This window comes from Hemiscyllium ocellatum, chromosome 23 (assembly GCF_020745735.1).
Source record: "Hemiscyllium ocellatum isolate sHemOce1 chromosome 23, sHemOce1.pat.X.cur, whole genome shotgun sequence".
Classification (NCBI taxonomy): Eukaryota; Metazoa; Chordata; class Chondrichthyes; order Orectolobiformes; family Hemiscylliidae; genus Hemiscyllium; species Hemiscyllium ocellatum.
In genome coordinates this window covers 47627952-47653005 of record NC_083423.1, presented here as the reverse complement: position 1 = coordinate 47653005, position 25054 = coordinate 47627952, and positions in this window count along the sequence as shown.

The following is a 25054-nucleotide window of genomic DNA, read 5'->3' as shown; positions in this document are numbered from 1 at the left end:
GAAGCAACAAAGTAAGGTTACTGTCAGGTTAGTTTAAGCAGCAAGTTAACGATCACAGCCACTGATCATATCTAAGCTCTCCAGTCCTGCCACATCCAGCCATTAAGGCTGATGGACAATTGAAGAATTCACTGGAGGAGGCGGTTTCACAAACATCCCAATGTTGGGAGAGCCCAGCACATCAGTGCAAAACAAAAGGCTGAAACATTTGCAACAATCTTCAGCTGAAAGTGAATGAATGATCTACCTCAAGTTCCTCCAGAGATCGCCAGAATCACAGATACCAGTCTTCAACCAATTTGATTCGCTGCACATGATAGCAAAAATAGCTGGGGGCAGTGGATACGCAAAGGCTATGGGTCATGACAACAGTCCAGCCACAGTACTGAAGACATGTTCCAGAACTTATTGCAACAATAGCCAAGTTGTTCTCACACACCTCTAACCATGGGATCTAACCCAACATAGAACCTAGAACATTACAGCGCAGTACACAGCCTTCGGCCCTCACTGTTGCGTCGACCTGAGGGACCAATCTGAAGCCCATCTAGCCTACACTATTCCATTATCATCCATAAGTTTATCCAATGACCATTTAAATGCCCTTAATGTTGGTGAGTCTACTACTGTTACAGGCAGGGCCATCCATGCCCTTACTACTCTCTGAGTAAAGGCCTACCTCTGACATCTGTCCTACATCTATCACCCCTCAATTTAAAGCCCCTTCGTACTAGCCATCACCATCCGAGGAAAAAGTCTCTCATTGTCCACTCTATCTAATCCTCTGATCATCTTGAATGCCTCTACCCTCGTTCGAACATTGCCTCCCTGCCTGACAGGTACATACTTATCAAGGACATGCAACAGCTCCATGAATAAACTCCATATTTCAATTGTGCCCATCCCCTGCAATTTCCTTCCCCATCCGATGCAACCAAGTGGAAAATTGTGTTTCCTATACACAAAAAGCAGCAGAATCCAATGCAGCCAATTACTGCCCCACCAGTCTACTCTAGATCAACAGCAAAGTGATGGAGGATGTCATCAACAGTTCTACCCTGGAGCACATGGTTAGGTACAATCTGCTCACTGAGGCTCAGTTTAGGTGCCACCACGGTCACTCAACTCACAACCGCATTACAGCGAGTTGTAAAGATGGAATCGGAACTGAAATCTTCAGGTGAAGTGAGAGTGACTCTGCTTGGCCACATTTGACTGAGTGTGGTTACAAGGAGTTCTAGCAAAACCACAGCCAGTGAGAATCAGGGGAAAACTCTCCACCAGTTTGAGTGATATCTGGCACAAAGGGAAATGCCGGTTCAGAAGGTATCTGAAGACTTGCCTTAATTAGTCAAGAACAAGGAGTTTATGGTGAAGCTATATAGAATGTTACTTCAGCCACAGCTGGAGTACTGTGTGTTGTTCTTGTTGCTACATCATTGGAAGGATCTGATTGCACTCGACAGGGTATGGAGGAGGTTCACCACGATGTTGCCTGGGTTGGTGAAGAGGGACCAGATACATTCGAGTTGTTATCCTTAGAGCGGAGAAGGTCTGGGAGGCCTGATTTAGGGTTACAAAGTTCTGAGAGACACAAGAAGTGGAAATAGGGAGAAATGTTTTCTCTTAACAGAGGAGTTAATATCCAGGGGGCACAATTCTATGGTAAGAAGCAGGGGGTTTAGAGGGGATTTGAGGAAAAGATTTTTTCACCCAGACAGTGGTGGGTATCTGGAACTCACTGGCTGAAAGGATGGTGGAGACGGGTACCTTTTAAGACATTTAGAACAATTTAGATGAACACCTGAAATGCCACTACATGCAAGCCAAATGTTGGAAAATGGAATAAGATTGGATGGATGTTTGATGACTGATATGATCAGGATGGGGCTATAGCCTCCCTCTGGGCTATGAAAACTCTATGACTCTCTAGTTGTGCTTGTTGGAGGTCAGTCATCTCATCTTCAGGACATCTCTACTGGATTTCCTCAGGGCAGTTTCCTAAGCCCAAACATCTTCAGCTATTTCATCCATGTCCTTCCCATCATTTTCAGAAGTGGGACGTGCGCTGACAATTGTATAGCTCACTAGTTAACACCACATTCTCAAACATTCATTCCCTCCACCGCCGATGCTCAGTAGCAGCAGTGCGTACCATCTAGAAGACACATTACAGAAATTCACCAATAGCACTTTTAAAACCCACAACATGCAGAATCTAGAAGGACGAGGATGGCAGAGACAGAGGAACATCTCTATTGGCAAGTTCCCCTCCAAGTCATTTGCTATCCAGACTTGGAAATATACCACTGTTACTTCAATGTCACTGGGTCAAAGTCATGGAACACCCTCCCTAGCACTGTTGTGTATCTCTACTGGTTCAAGAAGGAAACTCATCACACCTTCTCAAGATTAGTTCAAAGTGGACAATAATTATTGGGCCAGTCAGTGACACTCATCGTATGAAGAATTTTTTTTTAAAAATGTAATTGAACATATATTTTGTTACTTTTACAGAATTGTTAGAATCTCTTCTGGAGTAAAAGTGACCTCTGTAAGAAAGCCGGATTACACCTGAATTGGAAGGGGACTAATATACTGGCAGGGAGATTTGCGAGAGCTGCTCAGGAGGATTTAAACTTGTAAGGTGAGGAGTGGGAAACAGGGAGATAGTGAGCAAAGAGATCCATCTGACACTGGTACAGTTGGCAAAAGAAGCAAGTCAAACAGTCAGGACAGGCGGGAATAAAGGAGAGAATGAGGTATGATTGATAAATTAAAATGCATTTATTTCAATGCAAGAGGCCTAACAGGGAAGGCAGATGACCTCAGGGCATGGTTAGGAACATAGAATTGTGATATCATAGCAATTACAGAAATGTGGCGCATGAATGGACAGGACTGGCAGGTCAATATTCCTGGATACAAATAACATGGGAAGGATTGATGGGGTGCAAGAGAGGAGGGGGAGTGGCGTTTTTGATAAGGGATTGCATTACAGCTGTACTTAGGGAGGATATTCCTGGGAATACATCCAGGAAAGTTATTTGGGTGGAACTGAGAAATAAGAAAGGGATGATCGCCTTATTGGGATTGTATTATAGACGCCCCAATAGTCAGCAAGAAATTGAGAAACAAACTTGTAAGGAGATTTCAGTTATCTGCAAGAATAATAGGGTAGTTATGGTAGGGGATTTTAACTTTCCAAACATAGACTGGGACTTCCATAGTGTTAAGGATTTAGATGGAGAGGAATTTGTTAAGTGTGTACAAGAAAAATGTCTGATTCAGTATGTGGATGTACCTACTAGCAAAGGTGCAAAATTTGACCTACTCTTGGGAAATAAGGCAGGGCAAGTGACTGAGGTGTCAGTGGGGGAGCACTTTGGGACCAGTGATCATAATTCTATTAATTTCAAAGTAGTGATGAAAAAGATTGGACTGGATCTAAAAGTTAAAGTTCTAAATTGGAGGAAGGCCAATTTTAACAGTATTAGATAAGTACATTCAAAAATTGATTGGGGGCAGATGTTCATAGAAAAGCTGGATGCCTTCAAAAATGACATGTTCCAATTAGGATGAAGGACAAGGCCGGTAGATGCAGGGAATGCTGGATGACTAAAGAAATTGAGGTTTGGTCAAGAAAAAGAAGGAAGCATACATCAGGCATAGATAGCAGAGATCGAGTGAATCCCTGGGAGAGTATAAAGGAGTATACTTAAGAGGGAAATCAGGAGGGCAAAAAGGGTACATAAGGTAGCTTTGTCAAATAGGGTTAAGGAGAATCCAAAGAAATGTTACAAATACATTAAGGGCAAAAGGGTAACTTGAGTAGAATGATGCTGCCCCTTTAACTTATGTTGCCCTTGGCTTTTTTCAGGGAGGAGAAAGTGAGGACTGCAGATGCTGGAGACCAGTGTTGAAAAGTGTGGTGCTGGAAAAGCGCAGCAGGCCAGGCAGTATCCGAGGAGCTGGTCGTAAAGACACAGGTGTTGAGAGGTCTGACCTGAAGGGTTTTAGGGCCAGTTTGATTATAGCCAGCAGATACTGCTTCAGGCAAAAACTTTCAAGTTTTAAAAAATGCTCGTACAATGAAAGGGGAGTGGCCAGTTCTCCCAGCTCAGCTTTACTCTGGTTTGGTTTTAGCAAGCAGTCAGCTTTGAGGCTGCTGGCCCAAGAAACGGCTTCATGGAAAAAGATGTTCCATGCTGAATCCCCCTGCCATCTCTCTCTCTCCTGTAAGATCCTGTGTTTGATTCTACCTTTTTTGGCCAAGGGGTGTTTTGGGGGTTGGTGACAGAATTTGGCACAGCATCATTAAGTTGGAATAGTTTGTTGGGGTTTTGGCTCGGTTATGTTATTCTATATTATGTTCTCTTTTGTTTGTGTTTCATTTGGTAATCTTGCAAACAAATTCTGTTTTGTCTAAAACTAAGTGGTTGGGCCAGCTGCATCATTCATAGAATATCAACCTTACACCAATTAGCAAAGTTAGGGTCTGGGCTAGTTTCTTGAAATGTGTTTGAGAAGGTCTGGCCTGGTCCCTTACAAGGGAGAGAATAGGCCTTCTTAAAGATCAGTGTGGAACCGCAAGAGATGGGGGAGACACTAAATGAATATATTGCGCCAATGTTCATTGTGGAGAAGGAAATGGAAGTTAGAGAACTTGGGAAATTAAATAGCAGTGTCTTGAAAATGTTACAGAGTAGGATGTGTTCGATGTCGTAAAATGCATAAAGCTGGGTAAATCCCCAGGATCTGAGCAGGTATACCCTAGAACTCCGTAGGAAGCTAGGGAAATGATTGCTGGGCCCCTTGCTGGGATATTTGTATCATCGATAGTCACAGGTGACATGATGGAAGAGTGGAGGATGGCTAATGTGGTGCCACTATTTAAGAAAAGTGAATAAGGGCAAGCCAGGGAACTATAGACCAGTGAACCTGACATCGGTGATGAGCAAGTTGTTGGAGAGAATCCTGAGAGACAGGATTTATATGTACTTGGAAAGGCAAGGACTGATTAGAGATCATCAACATGGCTTTGTGCATGGGAAATCATGTCTCACAAACCTGGTTGAGTATTTGGAGAAATAACAAAGAGGATTGATGAGGGCAGTGCAATGGACATGATCTATAAGGATTTCAATAAGATGTTTGTCAAGGTTCTGCATGGTAGACTGGTTAGCCATGTTACATCACATGAAATACAGCTATTTTGGATACAAAACTGGCTTGAAAGTAGAAGACAGAGTAGTGGTGGAAGGTTGCTTTTCAGACTGGAGGCCTGTGACCAGCAGTGTGACACAAGGATCAGCACTGGGTCCACTGCTTTTTGTCATTTATATAAATGATTTGGAATTGAACATAAGGGGTAAAGTTCGCAAGTTTGCAGATGAGACCAAAATTGGAGGTGTAGTGGACAGCAAAACTGATTACCTCAGATTATAATGGGATCTTGATCAGATATGCCAATGGGCTAAGGAGTGGCAGGTGGAGTTTAATTTAGATAAATGTGAGGTGCTGCATTTTGGAAAAGAAAATCAGGGCAGGACTTATACACTTAATGGTAAGGTCCTAAGGGGGTGTTGCTGAACTAAGAGACCTTGGAATGCCGGTACATAGTTCCTTGAAAGTGGAGTCACAGGTCAATAGGATAGTGAAGAAGGCATTTAGTATGCTTTCCTTTATTGGTCAGAGCACTGAGTATAGGAGTTGGGTGGTCATGTTGCGGCTGTGCAGGGCAATGGTTGGACCACTTTTGGAAATCTGCATTCAGTTGTGGTCTCCTTCCTATTGGAAGGATGTTGGGAAACTTGAAAGGGTTCTGAAAAGACTTACAAGGATGTTGCCAGGGTTGGAGGGTTTGAGCTATAGGGCATAGGCTGGGGCTGTTTTCCCTGGAACATTGGAGGCTGAAGGGTGACCTTATAAAAGTTTATAAAATCATGAGGTGCATGGGTGTGGTGAATAGTTAAGATTTTTCCCCAGGGTAGGGGTGTCCAAAACTAAAGGGCATCAGTTTAAAGTGAGAGGGGAAAGATTTAGAAGTGTTCTAAGGGATAACATTTTCATGCAGAGGGTAGTACATGTATGGAATGAGCTGCCAGAGGAAGTGGTGGAGGCTGGTGCAATTATGACATTTAAAAGGCATCTGGATGGTTATATGAATAGAAATTGTTAAGAGGGATATGGGCCAAATGCTGGCAAATGGGACTACATTTGTTTAGGATATCTGGTCAGCATGGACGAGTTGGAATGAAGAGACTGTTTCCATGCTGTATAGATCTGTGAATCTATGACTCTCGACAATTTATTTCTGTAACAGATTTAACAGGCTGCATTACTGAATATAACAGGTCCCAAGAAAACAGGTTACACACTTATCATTTCTGATCATCAAAACTTGGAAGGGATTGTCATAGCTCTACAACTATCAAAAATACCCTAAAAATCCAGGAGGAGGTCGTACTGTGAAAGGTAACTTTATCAGTGACAGTCGTTTGACATAAAAGGTGCAAAGCTGGAAATAAAACAATCTGAGTTGATCCAAAAGCAGTATAATGTTTAGTACCAGATTTCATATATTTCTTGACATTTTGGAATTTCTGGTCCAACGTTCCAGTCCCTAATGAGCAGTTTGTTTAGTTTTTCTCGTCACAGTCTCTGTTACAGTAAGTTAAGACAAGGTCGCAGATTTTGTGCAACATGCTATTAGTGAGGGCAGTGACTATGTGTCTCAAAACGGAGCAGTGGACTTTAAAGTTACCTCGTTACTCCAGTTTATTTGGAGCTTTGGGGGTTTCCATCTAATCAAGATGCATTTATGGGCAGCTGCCAATAGATGATGAATGCATTTGAGCGGATCTGAGTCAGTGACATCTTCTGAAGGGGAGGCCCATGGGACAATCATGGAGTGGCTTACATTGGCAAGTTAACCTTGGGTCTCTTAAAGTATCAATTCCCCAAAAAAAAACATTCCTCAGACATTGCTGGAATAGAATGAACTGTAAACTGTCACACCATAAGCCCTCTGAGAAAGGTGATAAGTAGGGGAATATTGGTTCAGCAGGATCAGGGACAAATACACTGTTTACATTTTTAATTTTACTACACATTCCTCTCTGACTATTAAGTGCTGTCTAGTGGGTTGGTGAACACATCTTCTTATGCTCAGGGAGCAACTGTTTCCCTGGGCCATTAAATGTCAGGCAGAATACTCATGTTCAATAGGTAAATAAAAAGCTAGTAACCTCAGTTAAATAACTTGCTAAAGCTGGGTGATTTATTGATTGTACATATATTGGCCTCCCAATTATAATGGATCAACTTATCAGTCAAGCTACTGTTTTCAAAAGTCCACAGATATTGGCCAAAGACTCCTTAGGAAGGTTTCCTTTAGATGTCTATGGTATGTCAAACATTTGTAGCAGAACAGGGACAAGATATTTAGCTCCTAATAGACTCATAGAGCACTGAAACAGACCCTTAGATCTAACTCATCCATGCCAACCAGATATCTTCAATTAATCTAACCCCATTTGCCAGCATTTGACCCATATTCCTCTGCATCCTTCCTATTCATGAATCCATCGGGATGCCTTTTAAATCGTGGGCGGCACAGTGACTTAGTGGTTAGCACTGCTGACTCACAGCGCCAGGGACCTGGGTTTGATTCCAGCCTTGGGCAACTGTCTGTGAGGAGTCTGCACATTCTCCCCGTGTCTACTTGGGTTTCATATGGGTGCTCTGGTTTCCTTCCACTATCTAAAGAGGTGCGGGTTAGGTGGATTGGCCATCCTAAATTGCCACATAATGTCCAAGGACATGTAGGTTAGGTGGGTAAACCATGGGAAATGCGGGGTTACAGGGATTGGATAGGGGGTGGTGGTTCTGAATGAGATGCTGTTCGGAGGATTGGTATGGACTCAATGAGCCAAGGGCCTGCTTCCACACTGTAGGGATTCCATGATGTTATGAAATTGTACCAGCCTCCACCACCCACCTCCTCTGGGATGGGTAAGAGTGGAGGTGAGCTAACACAAACAAACATTAGCCCAGCTAGCCATTGAGATGACTTGTCATCGCCGTTTTGCCAATCAGTAATTTTGTTTCAACAGTGGCGGGGCAGGACCGATTCAATTCTGAAACTAGGGTTTTGTTAATGATCTCATAATTTTCTCATCAGGAGCCAGCTTGGAATTTTGGCTTTACAAGATACACAATAGATCAGGGTATAGTCTGGGTGGAAGGAGGGGTGACAGTATAATGGGGAACTCATTCTGGCTGCACTATGCACTTCAAATCGAGCCCATACAAGGTGCAGGGCAGAATAGGGGCACCCAGCCACCAGCACACAGGTGCCACCAGGTCAGCCGAATTTGAGGAGCGAGTGATCTGAGAGAGGTTGGGCCGTGCAGGGAGTCCTTGCCCTCTTGCGGTTGTGGGGCCAACATTAGAGGGGAGCAGGCAGTAAGCATTGTAGGTGCACCAGAAGGCAAGCAGGGCAACAGAGGGACATGGTATTCAGATAGACGGAAACGAAGATGAGTTACATTGAGGATCGATATGCTCAGGCATAAGTGAAGAGCCTCAGGCATGAGGAGATTTGAGGAAAGAAATGAGGAGCAGGAACGTATCAAGATTATGCTCTCAGCATCAAATGTATCACAAAGGAAGAAGTTAATTGCACGTGTCAGAGAGTCATTGCTGCAGGAGACCATTCACACCCTCAATGAGATAGATCTTAGGCTACATAAGATTTCTCTTCATACCCTGCGAGTCGCCTTCGAAGTCCCTACGTTCTGGGGGCTGCTTCCAAGGATCAGCAGCAAGCTTTGATATTGTTTGGCATGTGATAGCAGGTTACCAATGGCCTAGTTGTGTTTGCTGGGCACATCATTTAACAGATTGGAGCTCACATGCACACAATGCAGTCGGATTTGCCTCCACTGCTGGATTCCTTCATTTTCAGGGCAATATGGCCAGGCAATGAAAGTCATCATCAAGAAGCACTTCTACCCCTTCAATGTTTAACTGCTCTATGAACACAAGATGTCTTCATGCCTGCATGTATGACTCCTTCATCACTCACCAGAGCAGCATACCAGAGCTCACCATGCCACCAAACAAACTTTGTGAGTAAATTCTAGATTATGATACCTTTTACCCAATTCTCCAGTTATTCCTAACTCTCCATCACCCATTCCGTCCACCCATTCCCCGATCATGCAGCCCATCCTTGGGAGCCAGCTTTACAAATTCCATCAATGCCACCTCTATGCCAGTGATGAACACGGGCACTTTCCCTCCTGCTTTGTGAACCCTCTCCCACAAATTCTCTGCCCTCTCATCTTTCAATTGCAGATGGAGAGAGAGAGAGAGAGAGATAAGGGCATTGCTGGCCTCCATGCCTAATGCCACAACTGGTTGGTTACCAAAAGAATCCTCAAACCAAGTAGTAGCATGCACTAGGGAAAACCGGGTCCTGTGACTATTTTCCCCCAACTGTGCAGGGTCAGGACCCAGAAGTGGCTAACCTGTTAGGTTCCTGACCCTGGAGGTAGAATCTTGCTCCAGACCTTGTTAAATTTTTATAGCATAGACCAGGAAAGAAACAGCTCATCTGAGACAACTTTTAAAGAGGACGACAGTAAAAAAATCTCAAGATTTATTGCAGTAAACCCCTGTATAAAGTAGGTCTGGAGCAGTAGTGTGTTTCCAGAATTCAACTGAGAATAGGGCTGTGCCTGAATTCAGATAAATAATGTGCCAGTGTTGAACCTAATGAAAAAGTTCCTCCTCAGCAATATTATGAGATGTGAAGGGTCACTCTATTTCAATCCAAAAGCATTATTATAGACATCTATTAATTGAAAATATTGGGCTATCAATTCATGACCATGATGAGAATGAATGAAGTCCTATTTCATTGCATATTAAGTTGTCCAGTGCCATTCCTCGTCTGTGTATGGTTAGGTTTGCAGATGCTATGAAAAATAGATGGAAGCAGAGAGGTACAGTCTGGCTAAGCCAGTGAACTAAAAACTTGGCAAATGGAATATAATGTGGGAAAATGTCAGGTAATGTGCTTTGGCAGAAAGAATAGAGGAGCTAAATATTATTTAAATAGAGAAAGATACCAGAAAGCTACAGCACAGAGGGATTTGGAAGCCTTTGTAGATAAGTCACAAAAGCCTGCATCCAAATTCAGAGGATAATAAGAAAAGCAAACACATTGTTGGCCTTTATTTCAAAGGGAATGGAATATGAAATTAGGAAGCACAGAGAATCAGAAATTATTGGAGAAACCAAGCAAGTCAAGAAACATCGTTGGAAGGAAATCAGAGTTAATGTTTCAAGTCCATCGACACTTCTTCAGAACTGAACTCAATTTTAATTCTCTTTCTTCTCTACAAGACCTGCTGAGTTTCCCCAGTTATTTCTGCTTTTGTTATTTCAGATTTCCAGTATGCATAGTTGTTTGTTTAATAAAAATAGGAAGGCCTTGCTTAAACTGCTTTAGGCACTAGTCAAACCACAACTGCAATACAGCTTGGGTCTCCTTATCTAAGGAAGACACACTAGCTTTGGAGGCGCTGCAGAGAACAGTTCACGTATTGATACATACAAGACCCTTGGGGAAACCTGACGAGGTCAGGTTGTTTCCCCTTTATGGGAGAGTCCAGGGCCAGAGGGCATGATCTCAAATTAAGGGGTCACCCATTTAAGACAGAGGTGGGGAAAATTTTCACCCAGAGGCTAGAAAATCTATGAATTCTTTACTGCAGGGGGTTGTGGAGGTTGGGTCATTCAAGGTAGAGATAGGCAGATTTTCAATCTGTAAGAGAATGAAGGGGTTATGGGGAAAACACAGAAAGTGGAGCTGAGGATTATAGCATCAGCCCTGACATCATTGAATGGTGGAGCAGGTTCAATGAGCCAAATGGCCTACCTTTGCTCCTACATTTCAGGTCTTACTGAGCTTGTTCTAGCAATAAGTAGACTAGTTGATTTAGTTGCCTGGATTGACTAGTGTGTGGTTAAGAATAAGACCAAAAGCACTGATTGCTATTCCACCTGAGGTAATCTTAGGACATAGGAAAAAGTGAGGACTGCAGATGCTGGAGATTGGAGCTGAAAAATGTGTTGCTGGGAAAGCGCAGCAGGTCATGCAGCATCCAAGGAGCAGGAGAATCGACGTTTCGGGCATAAGCCCTTCTTCAGGAAGCCTGAAACGTCAATTCTCCTTGGATGCTGCCTGACCTGCTGCGCTTTTCCAGCAACACATTTTTCAATCTTAGGATATGCCTTCTTGCCCTGCCCGTAAGAGTGGGAGGCAATAGCAAATAGCCGAGGGAAATGGCTGAGGGTAAAGCATCAATGAACAATGAGACAACGACTTGCTTCCAGTCATTGGACCTTACAAATCTCCTGAAAATAAATGCTTAAAAAACAAAATGTGATTATCACAGAATTGCAACTTGTGACAGAAAATATGCTTACCCATGTCTTATAATTTTGCAGCAGGAATTTAGAGAAAAAGCACAGCTTCCTTTTACAGGAAGGAATGAAATTAAGACAAACAGAACTATGTGTCAGATGCTGGATGGTAAAGAGGTAAACTTTTCAAGTTGTTCCAGCCAAACCTTCTTTCTCGTCCTTTCAGTGTCATTGGGATCAACCTGGAAGACAACCAGAGTTCTCTCCTCCCACTCCAAGTTCTTCCACAAGCATGAGGAGATTGCTTCAACACTGGCACTGGACAGGCAACACAATCTTTGCGTCTCATGGTCATGGCTGCAGAGATCACTATCTATTCCCTTAAGTATATTGTTCCCTACCAGTTATATATTGCTGTTTCCTCCCGCAAGTGAATTTTTTTTTAGATTACTTACAGTGTGGAAACAGGCCCTTCGGGCCACACCGACCCGCCGAAGTGCAACCCACCCATACCCCTACATTTACCCCTTACCTAACACTACGGGCAATTTAGCATGGCCAATTCACCTGACCCGCACATCTTTGGACTGTGGGAGGAAACCGGAGCACCCAGAGGAAACCCACGCAGACACGGGGAGAACGTGCAAACTCCACACAGTCAGTCGCCTGAGTCGGGAATTGAACCCGGGTCTCAGGCGCTGTGAGACAGCAGTGCTAACCACTGTGCCACCGTGCCGCCCACAAATGATTCCCTGTACCAAGATACCACGGTCAGTTTGATCATCGTTCAGTCCCCAAACTCATCCATTCTGCTGGAAAAGGCTTCATAGCTGTTGGATAATGGCAGGGACTAAGGCCTCCTGCATCCCCATGCCTGCCTCACATACAGTATACCCTCCTGCCCCGATCACAGATCAAAACTTGAATTACCACAAAATAAGATCCCATGGTGTTGGCAGAGATAAATTAGTGTGGATCAAAGATTGACTAGCTAGCAAAAAAACAGACAGTTGAGATAAATGGGATGTTTTCAGGTTGGCGAAGCAATTAGTGCCCTCAACTATTTACAATCTATATTAACGACTTTGTAGCAGGAACCGACTGCATTATAGTCAAATTTGCAAATAGCAGAACGATGGGTGGAAAAGCAAATTATGAGAAGGATATAAACAGTCTGAAAAGGGATACAGCTAGGTTCTGTCAGTAGGCAAGAATTTGACAGTTGGTGTCTCATGTGGGAAAATTCAAGATTGTCCACTTTTGACAGGAAGACTAGAAAAGCAGAGAAGATAATGCCTAAAAGTAAATCTAACTCTAGTTACATGGTGAGAAACTGCAGAACACTGCAGTACAAGAGTTCTGTGTGCTCGTGTGCATAACTCAAAAATGTTTACACAGAGATGTAGCAAGTACTTAGGAAGGCGAGTGGAATGTTGGCCTTTATTGAATGGAGTATAGAAGTCGGGAGGTCTGGTTACACTTCGTAAGATATTGTCGAGACTGCGCCTAGAGTATGGTCTCCTCACTTTTAATAAGAATATATTTGCTGTGGAGGCAGCTCAGAGACATTTTACTTCTCTGCATGAAATGTGGAACTCCATGCCACCAGAAGTATTTGAGTTGGACTGGACAAATGCATCTAAAGGGTCTCTAGATAATTACACTTAGTTGAAGTGTTAGGCTGAGAGAGTTAGATAAGGAAGTGTGCAGTAAAATTTAAGCTCTGCACATTTAACCATGAACAGTGGTTGGCAAATTAATAACTAACAGGAACAGAGGGCTCCACAAATAACCCCATCTTTAATGATGGGGGAGTCCAACATGTGGAAGGTTGAGTCATTTGCGACTGTCTTCAGACAGCATGATCCATGAATGGCCCACCTCAGCCTTGTCCTGAGGTTCCCATCACCATGTTACCAATCATCAGTGCTGTTAAGTGGCAGCAGAAATGCAAGTGTAACCTGCTCATTGGTGCTCAGTTAGGATTCTTCCAAGACCACTCAGATTTGCAGTTTTGGTCCAATCATGGGAAAATGATCAGGGTGAGGTTGACTGCCTACTGAGTTCATAAAATCCCTACAGTGTGGAAACAGGCCCTTCAGCCCACACTGGCCCTCTAAAGAGTATCACAAACCCATTCCCCTATATTTACCCTTAATTAACATATCCCTGAACACTATGGGCCCTTTAGCATGACCAATTCACCTAATGTGCACATCTTTGGATTGTGGGAGGAAACACAGGACGAAACCAGGTCCCTGGTGCTGTGCGGCACTAGTGCTAACCACTGGGCCACCATGCTGCTCCTTGACATTAAGACAGTGCTGACTGAGTATGGCATCAAGGAGCCTGAGGAAAACTGAAATCAATGCAAATTCATGGAAAAACTCTCCATTGGTTGGTGTGATACCTTGCACAAAGAAAAATGGTTGTGTTATTGGAAATCAATCATTGGAATCCCAGCTCATTGTTGCAGGAGATGCTAAAAGTTGATATTTTCTAATCAATCCGTTCATAAATGTTATTACACCTCTCTGGAATAAGTGGGACTCGAATCCAAACCTCATGGTGAGGTAAGAGTGATTGCACTTAATATCAAGGCAGAACTTGACTAAACATGGCATCAAGGAGCCATGACAAAAGCGGAGTTTATGTGAATCAGAGGAAAATGTTCCTTTTGTTGGAGTTATATCTGGAAAGAAGGAATATGGTTATGGTTGTCAGTCATCCCAGCTCCAGGACATCACTGCAGGAGCTGCTCAGGGTATTGTCCTAGGCCTAATCATCTTCAGTTGCTTTATCAATGATATTCCCTCTATCATAATGTCGGAAATGGCAATATTTGCTTATGATGCCGCACCATTTGTGATTCCTCCAATACTGAATCAGATTGTGTCCTAATACAGCAAGACCTGGTCAATATCCAGGCTTGGTCTGATAATTGGTAAGTAATAGTTGAAGCATGGAAGTGCCAGACATTTACCATCTTCAACAAAACAAAATCTAACCATCCATCTTGATGCTTAATGGCATTACCATCACTAGCGCTCCACTATCAATAGGGACTAACATTGACCCAAACTGAACTAGGGCAGCCTCCTCCACCGATGCTCAGTAGCAGCAGTGTATACCATCTACAAGATGCACCGCATTAACTCATCACAGCTCCATCGGCAACATCTTCCAAAATGTCACCTTCTTACACCCAGGAGGTGAAGGGAGCTCCACCACCTGCAAGGCCCCCTCTGAGTCACATGCTGTCCTGACTTGGAAATACATTGCCATTCCTTCACTATTGCTGAGTCAAAGTCCTGACACTCCCTGCATCCCAGCACTGTGAGTGTTCCCACTCTATCTAAAGGAATGCTTCATTTCAAGAAGGTGTCTTACCAATAACTCCTGCCAGGCAATTTGGGCTGAGCATTAAATGCTGGTCTAGCCATTGCTGTGAAAGAAGGTTAAAAACAACTTTGGCTACTCTAGAGAATTGTATCCAGGCAACTTTAATGTATAAATGTAAATAAAAGAATATGCTAGGAGTGAAGAGAGTGAGAGAACATTCCTGTTGGGCAAGAATTAACTAAAGATGGTGGAGACCAGTAGTAAAAACCAGCAGCCTCTAAGAGTGTATGTGTGATATATCGACAGCCTAAAGGTGCTAAAGAAATATCTAAGAATGTTAGCAGCAGGATTAAAACATAACGTAAAACATGTGTTTCACAAGCTGTAGTACAACTCTATTCTATCTATTTGTCACTTATTACTGGATGCTAACTTGCAATGTAATGCATTCAGTATTACAGTAGGTTTGCCTGCTAACTCGATGGCAAGAATATATCTGGTGGCTGGCTGCTGTTTGCATACAGTCTCCACCTGAGCTCACATTCTTCTCCAAGTAGCGCAGAGCCCTCCTAATACATGGTTCGAAGGTGAACATTAGGAGATCCTCCTCTGATTACCGTTGTGTCTCTGCAATTTTGAACCATCTTTCCTTCCAACAGCGGAAAGGAAGCTCCAATTATCAGAATGACACGTCGTAATATCTAACTGTCAGAGTGACCTATAATTGGTGCAATGACATGTCCATCTGCCATTCAATTATATTAGATGGGAGAATACTTTTTGAACTGAATGCATTTAAGATTTTGAGTGGGGCTTAAGAATATAACAGCATTCATTGCAAAGTTTGAAAATACTTCAGGAGCTTACAAGGGGTTATTGCATGTATCACGTATCTTCAGACACTTTTCGAGGGATGGTCAGTATAGAGTATTCTGTCTTGACTTAGTGGGAATGTTATTCAACATCTTTCAGTAATGTTTCCTGATGCACAGCATTTGAGCAGTTAATTCATCTGTTTTATTCAGAATGCTGCAGACATTCAGATAAGGAGCCCTTAATTCAATTCCCTTTTACTGTTTTTATGAACTCTAGCACTGTCTTCTGACACATGTTTAAGTTTTCCATCACTGACCCTTCCCGCTATATTTTAATTACAATGATCCCTACTGCTGCATTAATCTATTGACTTGTCATTCTTCCCCACCCATAGGGAATTTTGGACTGTCTATAGGCAGAATAAACCTGATTAGTGCTAATATTGTGGAAATATGAATTCATGGAATACATGCTAAATCATGCTAAGCCTTGCTCCCTTACACATAAGAACATGGAGACGAGCAGCAAGAATAGGCAATTCAGTCCCCCACGTCTGCCCTGTCATTTGATACAATCTTTGATAATCTCTGGGCCTCAACTCCATTTTCCTTCTCAATATCTATAATACATGGCCACGTGGTCTATCAGAACCCCCATGGTATCACTCTGTGACTTCCTGTACTGAATCTGTGAGGTAAAAGTGGGCCTGAAGAGAGTGTTGATCATTGAGCATGCATTTCTGGGCCTCAAGCCACACTAACAAGGATCTGAATTTTGCCTCCTATACAGGGGTGAGAATTTGGAAGCTTATGAGTACTAATTTGTCAGCACCATCATGCCTTTGAACCACTTTCCTGGGGGCATGACAGAGATAAGAAGGGAAATCAACCTACAAGTAGCACACAGCTAACTACTGTAGGTTACTGGCATTGGGAACTAGAGACACACTCCTAATGACAGACGGGTTGTTGGCATGGTGTGGTCAGCATTCCAGGCAGGCTTTGAGGCCCTCTCTATACGTGCCTTGCTACAGCCAAAGGCCACAATTGTTTGTCATTTAAACTTTTCAAGGTGGTGCCCCCTGTCTCACTGTGTCTTATCTGGATGACAGGTTGAGTCTCTTTCTCAGATGCAGAGCCACCTATTGACCCTTCAGCTTTCAGCTCCAATTGTCAACCATAATTCAACAGGGAGCACCTCCCTCAGCCATGATTTGACCAATTTGGAGGGAAAAAAACATTACTGTTTCCAAGACAATGCAGAAATATGAACACTGCACTCATCCTCCCCATAACTCACTCAACGTCAAGTTTCCAACCAAAACTCTGAGCTCCTGTCCTAGTTGAGTGAGCTGTGGATACATGCTGTGCCTTCTTCAGTATGTTGTCTATTTTGAACAAGATAAACCATCAGCAGCTCAACACTGCTTCCCTCAACAATTGAAAAAGTGTCAAAATGGTGATTTGTGGAGGGAGATGTGTCCTGTCTCTCCTGGCTCCACAAGAACATTTTCAGAATTTCTTTACCAAACTGCTGTGTTGTTGGATGCCACTGCTTAGGATGGGGTAGATCAGGTCAGTTTGGACTGTTACATAGATCCTTACAAAAGCCCAAACAGCCGCTTGAAGTAAGTACCCAGAAATGCCTGACCCAGCGTTAGGATGAATGTAAGAATCCCAACAGTATGGAAGCAGGCAATTCAGCCCACTGAGTCCAGACCAACCCTCCAAAGAGCATCCCACATAATCCCTGCATTTCTCATGGCCAATCCACCTAACCTGAACATTCTTGGACTGTGGGAGGAAACCAGAGCACCTGAAGAAACACACAGACACAGGGAGAATGTGCAAACTTCACACAGACAGTCACCCGAGGCTGGAATTGAACCTGGGACCCTGGCACTGTGAGGCAACAATGCTAACCACTGAGCCACAATTCACTAGAAAACTCTCAGTCAGTCATCAGAGCTCTAGCATCACTGTTATAAATCTTGTTGGCATGTCTCAATGATCAGGAAGAATTTCATGTGTCTGAGTTCCTTGAACTCCAGATGAGGGGCTACGTGGTTATATTGGTGTGGTACTCATGTTCCTGGTTGTGATTCATTCTCGTGCCGTTGATTAGGCTGTTCAGGCATGTCAGAAGTAGTCTGTAAACCCAACTACTCCATGAGGGGTCAGTTGGGGTGAGAGGAATGAAAGAGGTGGTTTGGGAGATGATCCAGGAAAGGGTCAAGGGTTTCACAGCAGGACTAGCATTGGTCTTTCTGACCTCACCATAGAAGTTCAACTTGCCTGTTTTAGATATATTCTAACCAACTTGTTACAGACCTCTGGAGTAGATGAGATGTAAATTAGGGCCTCCTAGCCCAGATGAAGGGACACTACCATTGCACCACGAGAGCCCCCAACTCACCTGTTTCTGTACATCCTGTAGCAGTCCCTTTAAGGATTGCCTGTCAAATTGCATATAACACACATCACCTGAAGACGTCTCATGAAGCAATAACTCCATTTCTCTTTCCACAGATGCTGCTAAACCTGCTGAGTATTAATATCACTATCCGTTTTTCTAACACCGTTAATTCACCACTGTTTCAATATAAGTCAAGGCACAGATATAAAAGGTACACCATTTCATTAGCTGCAATCACAAACCAGACAAGCTACAGCCTTGCAGGAAGACAAGATCTCAAGAAAATAGTCAAATGAATCCATTCTTGATGATTATTATTAACAAGCAGAAATAATCACATAGATGTAAGATCGAAAATGAAACAGCATAGAGCCTGGATCTCTCCTATTCTCCATCCCACTGAGAGTTGTACCTTATTCTCTGTTGTTTATTCCACAATTCTACATTCCCAGACAGTCATGTCTAATTTTCAGTAGATTTTCTAAATAGGGCAACAAAAGTTGTTGCTAACTTATAAATATTAAAATCCTGCAGAATAATGTTAATTAATCCCCATCCACAGGCAATGAGTCATGCGATGCGTTATAATTCTGTCCTCATAACTCGGACTTATTCTTGAGTCTGACCCAGAATAATGCAGCGAACAAACTTACGCTCTGCTGGATAAAGATGATCTGACATGAAAGGAATCTGGGCAGGTTCACAGCATCTCCCAAGCAGCATACGCCCCCACCATAAAATTGGCCATGATTCAGTGCCGTTTGGCTATTTCGTTGAGGGGCTACAAGGAAATAAATGTAGACCTGTCACGGTTGTGCAGTGATCGTGCCACCTTGAGACTAGGCATGCTCTTGTATCAGGGCATTCTAGTCTTTACATACACTTCAGACATAAGGTGAGCAGTGCTTAAAGGTAACATGAGCTCCTCAACTGGAAAAGTGTTTCAGCTGCCTGGACTGATGATTGCACAACTTACCCCTTCACAGAGCCCTTTATAAATAAATAAGGTTCATCTGCAAAATCAATGAACTGTACATGATGCATTTTAAATTAAAGTATCATCCTCTTTAATTAATGCTGATATATGAAAAGTACATGTAAACCTCTTGACAGAAAGTCCTTGTGCAGTTCATGTTTATTCTTCCAGATCTTTGCAAATCAGATTGCTAATTAAATAAGTACGCCAGTGAATGGCTACATCTTTTAAGTGAATTAAAATAAAATGTTTCATTACTAAAGTCATTTCCTTTCAAGCACACTTATGGATGCTATTTTTTTCAATTCCTCTTAAGACCACAGGAGAAATAAAGAAGACCTAAACATTTATATTGTGTGTGATAGTTAAATCAAAAAGGAATAGATTTGAATACTTAAGATATCACAGCATTCATGGATATGGGACAAGTGCAGGAAATTGGGATTAGCACACTTTTAGTGGTAGTTATGTCAGTGCAGACTTGATGGGCCAAAGGGCCTTTTCTGTGCTGTATGTATCTATAAATCTATGAAAAATAACTATCACCCATGGATCAAATGCAAACTTACTATTGAAGATGTAGAGAATCCCCCTCTGACTAAACTGACAAACCATCTTCCTTAAATAAGACTATCATGGGATCTTGAATGATTATTTTAAAAATGTATTAGGAAAATATTGTTGTACGCTTTGAACTGATGACCAGTATGAAAGCTCAAAAGCAGTGGCAAGAGAACGTAATTGTGCAGGCAATGTGCAGATATATTGATTTGTTAAAGGGATAGACACAATCAAATTGGACTTCTGTGAAGAAACTCAAAATAATACACAATAAACGAAAGCCAGGCACTCTTATAGCACCTTTCATGATATTCCAAAGCTATTTATTACCAATGAATAGTCACTGTTGTAACGTCAGGCAGACAATTACTGCACAGAAAAATCTCACAAACCACAATGTAACATGTCGGTTTTGATAATATTGGCTGAGGAATAAATATTATCCAGAATTTTAGGGCAGAACCCCACCATTGCTCTTTGAAGGAACATAATGCCAGCTTCTGTATTGCCCTAAAAGAGCAAATGTGGCCTTGCTTCTTGGTCTTTTTGAAAATTCGCTCAGTGCTCTACAGAGACATCAGCCAAGATTCTGTATCTGAAGTGGGACTTGAAACTACAACTTTCTGACTCAGAATGAGAACAAAATCACACGATGACAACTGAGATGCAACTCAGATCAAATCAATCAGATTACAAAAGGATCTTGACCAGGTGGGCCAATGGGCTGAGAAGTGGCAGATGGAGTTTAATTCAGATAAATGCGAGGTGCTGCATTTTGGGAAAGCAAATCTTAGCAGGACTTATACACTTAATGGTAAGGTCCTAGGGCGTGTTACTGAACAAAGAGACCTTGGAGTGGAAGTTCATAGCTCTTTGAAAGTGGAGTCGCAGGTAGATAGGATAGTGAAGAAGGCATTTGTATTCTTTCTTTTATTGGTCAGAGTGTTGAGTACAGAAGTTGGGAGGTTATTTTGTGGCTGTACAGGACATTGGTTAGGCCACTGTTGGAATATTATGTGCAATATTCCTAGCGGAAAGATGTTGTGAAACTTGAAAGGGTTCAAGAAAGATTTACAAGGATATTGCCAGGGTTGGAGGATTTGAGCTGTAGAGGAAGGCTGAACAGACTGGGGCTGTTTTCCTTGGAGCGTCGGAGGCTGAGGGGTGACCTTATAGAGGTTTACAAAATTATGAGGGGCATGGATAGGGTAAATAGGCAAAGTCTTTTCCCTGGGGCCGGGGAGTCCAGAATTGGAGGGCATAGATTTAGGGCGAGAGGGGAAAGATATAAAAGAGACCTAAGGGGCAACGTTTTTACGCAGAGGGTGGTACATGTATGGAATGAGCTGCCAGAGGATGTGGTGGAGGCTGGTACAATTGCAACATTTAAGAGGCATTTGGATGGGTATATGAATAGGAAGGGTCTGGAAGGATATGGGCCGGGTGCTGGCAGGTGGGACTAGATTGGGTTGGGATATCTGGTCAGCATGGACGGGTTGGACCGAAGGGTCTGTTTCCATGCTGTACATCTCTATGACTCTATGACTCTAACTGGCAAATTAATTTTTTTTAAACTAAATTGATCATTTGTGGACATCAGACACATATCCACAACATCAGCTTCAATGGAGCCTTTAATGCAGAGAAACATCTTGGAATAGAAGAAAAGTAAATCGGATTGCACAATGGCAGAGATGACCAAAGGGTCAATTAAAAAGTTGGCTTTTGTAAAAGAGAGAAGAAGAGTGGATTAGAAAATATTTTAAAGAGATTTAACCCAAGGCAGTTGAAGGACAGTAAAGTTGAGAGGAAAGTGGACTCTGTGCTCGAATTGGTGGACAAAATTGTTTTGATTAGATTCCCTACAGTGTGGAAACAGGCCCTTCAGCCCAACATGTCCACACCAACCCTCCAAAGAGTAACCCACCCAGACCCATTTTCCTCTGACTAATTGACCTAACACTATGGGGCAATTTGGCATAGCCAATTCACCTAACCTGCACATCTTTGTACTGTGGGAGGAAACCAGAGCACCCAGAGGAAACCCACACAGACACGGGGAGAATATATAAACTCCACACAGACAGTCACCTAAGGCTAGGATTGAACCTGGTACTATAAGGCAGCAATGCTAACTACTGAGCCACTGTGTTATTGAGGTGTTTGTAGCAATAAAATACAGCCAGGGCATGAAGGAATTTTAAGTCAAGGATTAAAAATTTAAGGTGTAATTTTTTTTAAAAATCAATGTGCTTTCCCTGTTGAGCACATCAAGGGTTGAGACTGAGAAGCCTCCTGTACTTCAGGAAACATCTGGCTTCAGTATTAAGAGTAAATGGGAACCATGATAAAATTGCAAAGAAATCAGCAAGCAAACAGTTAAATTGATTTTTTTTTAAAAAAAAGACAAACCCAAAAAGTCATTCAGCTATGAAGATTACCATCTTCTTTTAATGTTTGAAGATAGAAATTAGATGTGTTTTATAATATCGGAGAGTGGATTTGAAGAGACATGACTGCATGTGTGACCTACTGCGAAAATTAATTTTGCTTTCATGACATGGCATTGTTGGCATAGGTCTTCAAGGGACTGCATGGAATGTGTAGCAGATGCAAAGGTTTAGTGCTAGACTGTATTCAAGCCACATCTTATTACAAACAGTGCTTCTTCCAAAATAAATTCCTGCCAGAAGCATGAGAGCAAGTTTCTTGGTAGTGCATTTGACACATGGTAAGCACTGACCTCTACACTGCACAAGAACAAACATTTGCTGTGTTTAGACCAAATCTTCATCATAGAAAACCTTCTGGCGCCTCTAGAATAGAGGGGAAAGGAGACGGCAGCAGCAGAATGATGAATACTGTTTTCTTAACCCAGCCTGGCTCTTGTCAGCCACCTGCGACTCCATCATGCCACATGTCGGAGGCAGCTCATTAACTTACTGCTCGCTTCCCAAGAGTGTTTTTTTTTGTTTTCTTTCACCTTGGGCATGTGCAAGTCTACTAGTTCAACAGTTAGCTACCCAGGCAGGATGAGTAGGCTTTTCTTCCTGAGCACAGCATGTTTTAAGGCAAGCCTCCCTGCTAAGTCTCAAAATCTCACTTACATGTGTCAGGCGTCCCTTTTCAGTCTGATGGTGTGGCAATTAATATGCTTTGCGCACAACCCCAACAACACCACCCCCCACCTAAAAAAATTATCCCAGGATAATGGGTGCAAAAGAAATTACCCAGAGTCCATCTTCACACATAGTTAAGGGAGTGAAACAAGTGAAAGATAAATGAAGCAGAAAAAATCAGCACTTATTTGATTTTAATCTTGCCACTTTGCAAGCATTTAAATTGCCTTAATCATGTGGCTGGCTTCCAGCCTTGCTGGTAATCTGTTATCAAATTTGAAACTAGATTTTTTAAATGTCAGCGTGGGCTGCGATTTGAAGTCTATTAACAGTTATGAGCCTGCCTCCCAAAGTTCTATAATCTATGTGCTAATGACCTATTCCAGAGCCTGTCGAATATTACTTTATTAGAACAGTATATTGGTAGTTCTTACAGAAGGCAGTGTTCAATTTTTAACAAACACATAGAAAAGAATATAATGTCTACAGTCCTAGCAAAGGAACTTCATTTTTTTTAAGCAATAACCTGGCTGCGGAATAACCTTGATAAATGTAATTGAATTTTTTTCTCTGATAAGATTAACTAGTGGTAATTGTGAACAGCGAGCTTTGCCTCCAATACAAATGAGATGTACGACAAGCTGAAAGTAATTTTTAGATAAAAATGAAATAGTATTTCAGACCTTACATTGTGCAGCCCTGTATCCTAACTCTTGAATGCACTGATTATCATGCTATCTTTTCATTGCACCTAATCGTGCTGGGCTTGGTTAAAATGAGATCAACACATGTAAACCCCAAAAGGCTTAATTAAGGGAGGGCCTAAATGCCAGCAAAACTAAGGTGCGTCTGGAAGCTCTTGACAAACATAGCATGAAATTCCACCTGCAGAAATCTTTCCAAAAACCCACTGCCAATGTCACTGTTAACTTTATGTGCTACTGTCAAATCTCTTCAGAGAGAAATGCAAAGCTCTGGATTAGCAGCACTGTATATTTGGTTAATTTGATCGGCAGACTCATTTGCATTCAAGGATATAATTCTTCCCAATAGGTTTGCACATGAACAAAGAATTTTAAGTCAAATTAGCTAATAATTTAAGTCATTATATAAGGTTGTTTGGCTCTCTGACAAAGTTTCCTTTTCTAAAAAAAAAAGAATCAATATATATTATTTTCTCTAATGCTGGAGTATACCTTTTTTAACGTAGTACAATATTATTTCACATTAAACCCAAATGCGGACCCTGCAGGATCTAACCGATAGGAAGCTGATTAGATCTGGCTTTTGTGTCACTTGTAACCCAGTCTGTCTCTGCACTAATTCTGCTAACAGGCCTGTAGTACTGTCAACACAAAGCACAGAGGTTTGCAAAACCTGGATAGGCTGAACCTTTGTGTTTCAGCCTCACCTCAGATACAAATGACCTTCTAATGTCCTAGCTACTGTAATGCCAAGAGCACAATTTTAACCTTGATTGAAGGACTTATTTGTTCCACCCTTGTTTAAAATAAACAAATTGGGTTAATCCCTCTGAAAGTATAGAAGCTGTTTGTGGGAGGTGCTGATACAGTGGTAATGTCACTCCACTAGTAATCCAGAATCCCAGGCTCTTGGGGCAGTGGGTTCAGATTCCACCATAGCAGGTGATGAAAGTTGAATTTAATAAAATCAGAATTCAAAAAATGTTATGGTGACCATGTAACCATTACTGACTGGTCCTTGAGGAAAGGAAATCTGCCTACACATGAGTCCAGATCTACAGAAATGTGATTTAGTCATAAATGGCCTAGAGAGGCAATTAGGATGGACAATAAATGCTAGCAACACCCACACCTCACGTAAGAATGAAAAGAGAATTCTCAGCACCTAACATTTTCCAAATCAAGGAAAACACATCAATCTTCAGCTATTTCTTCAAAATAAATGGTGCAGAGCTCATGTATGTAAAGTATCTTTATTCTGTAAGATTTAAACCTTGTATAACAATACTATTGTTCAATACTTTATGAGTTCCACAATATTAAATAAAATATTAATAGACTCAGCTTCCTGGTTCACATATTCTTATATTGCTGAGCTCAGACACAGCTCTGTTATCCGATTTTATTTTAGCTGGTCAATCACAGGTCTCGCCTTGTTGAACAATGTTGGCCTTTGTAAAAGAACCTTTGACCATAAGAACAAATATTTCAAAGTGAGCATTGAAGTGACTTTGCTGCATAATTTCTCCCAATTTCCTCCACTTCAGATTTTTTGGAAAGGACAGAGGTAAGAGAAGGGATGGAGGTGGTTGGTTGGGGGGAGGGGGCGGATAAAAGTCAGTCGTTTTTAGAGCCAATGTCTGGAGTTATCAGTCCTAGCCCCAGCATCTGTGAAGACCTCC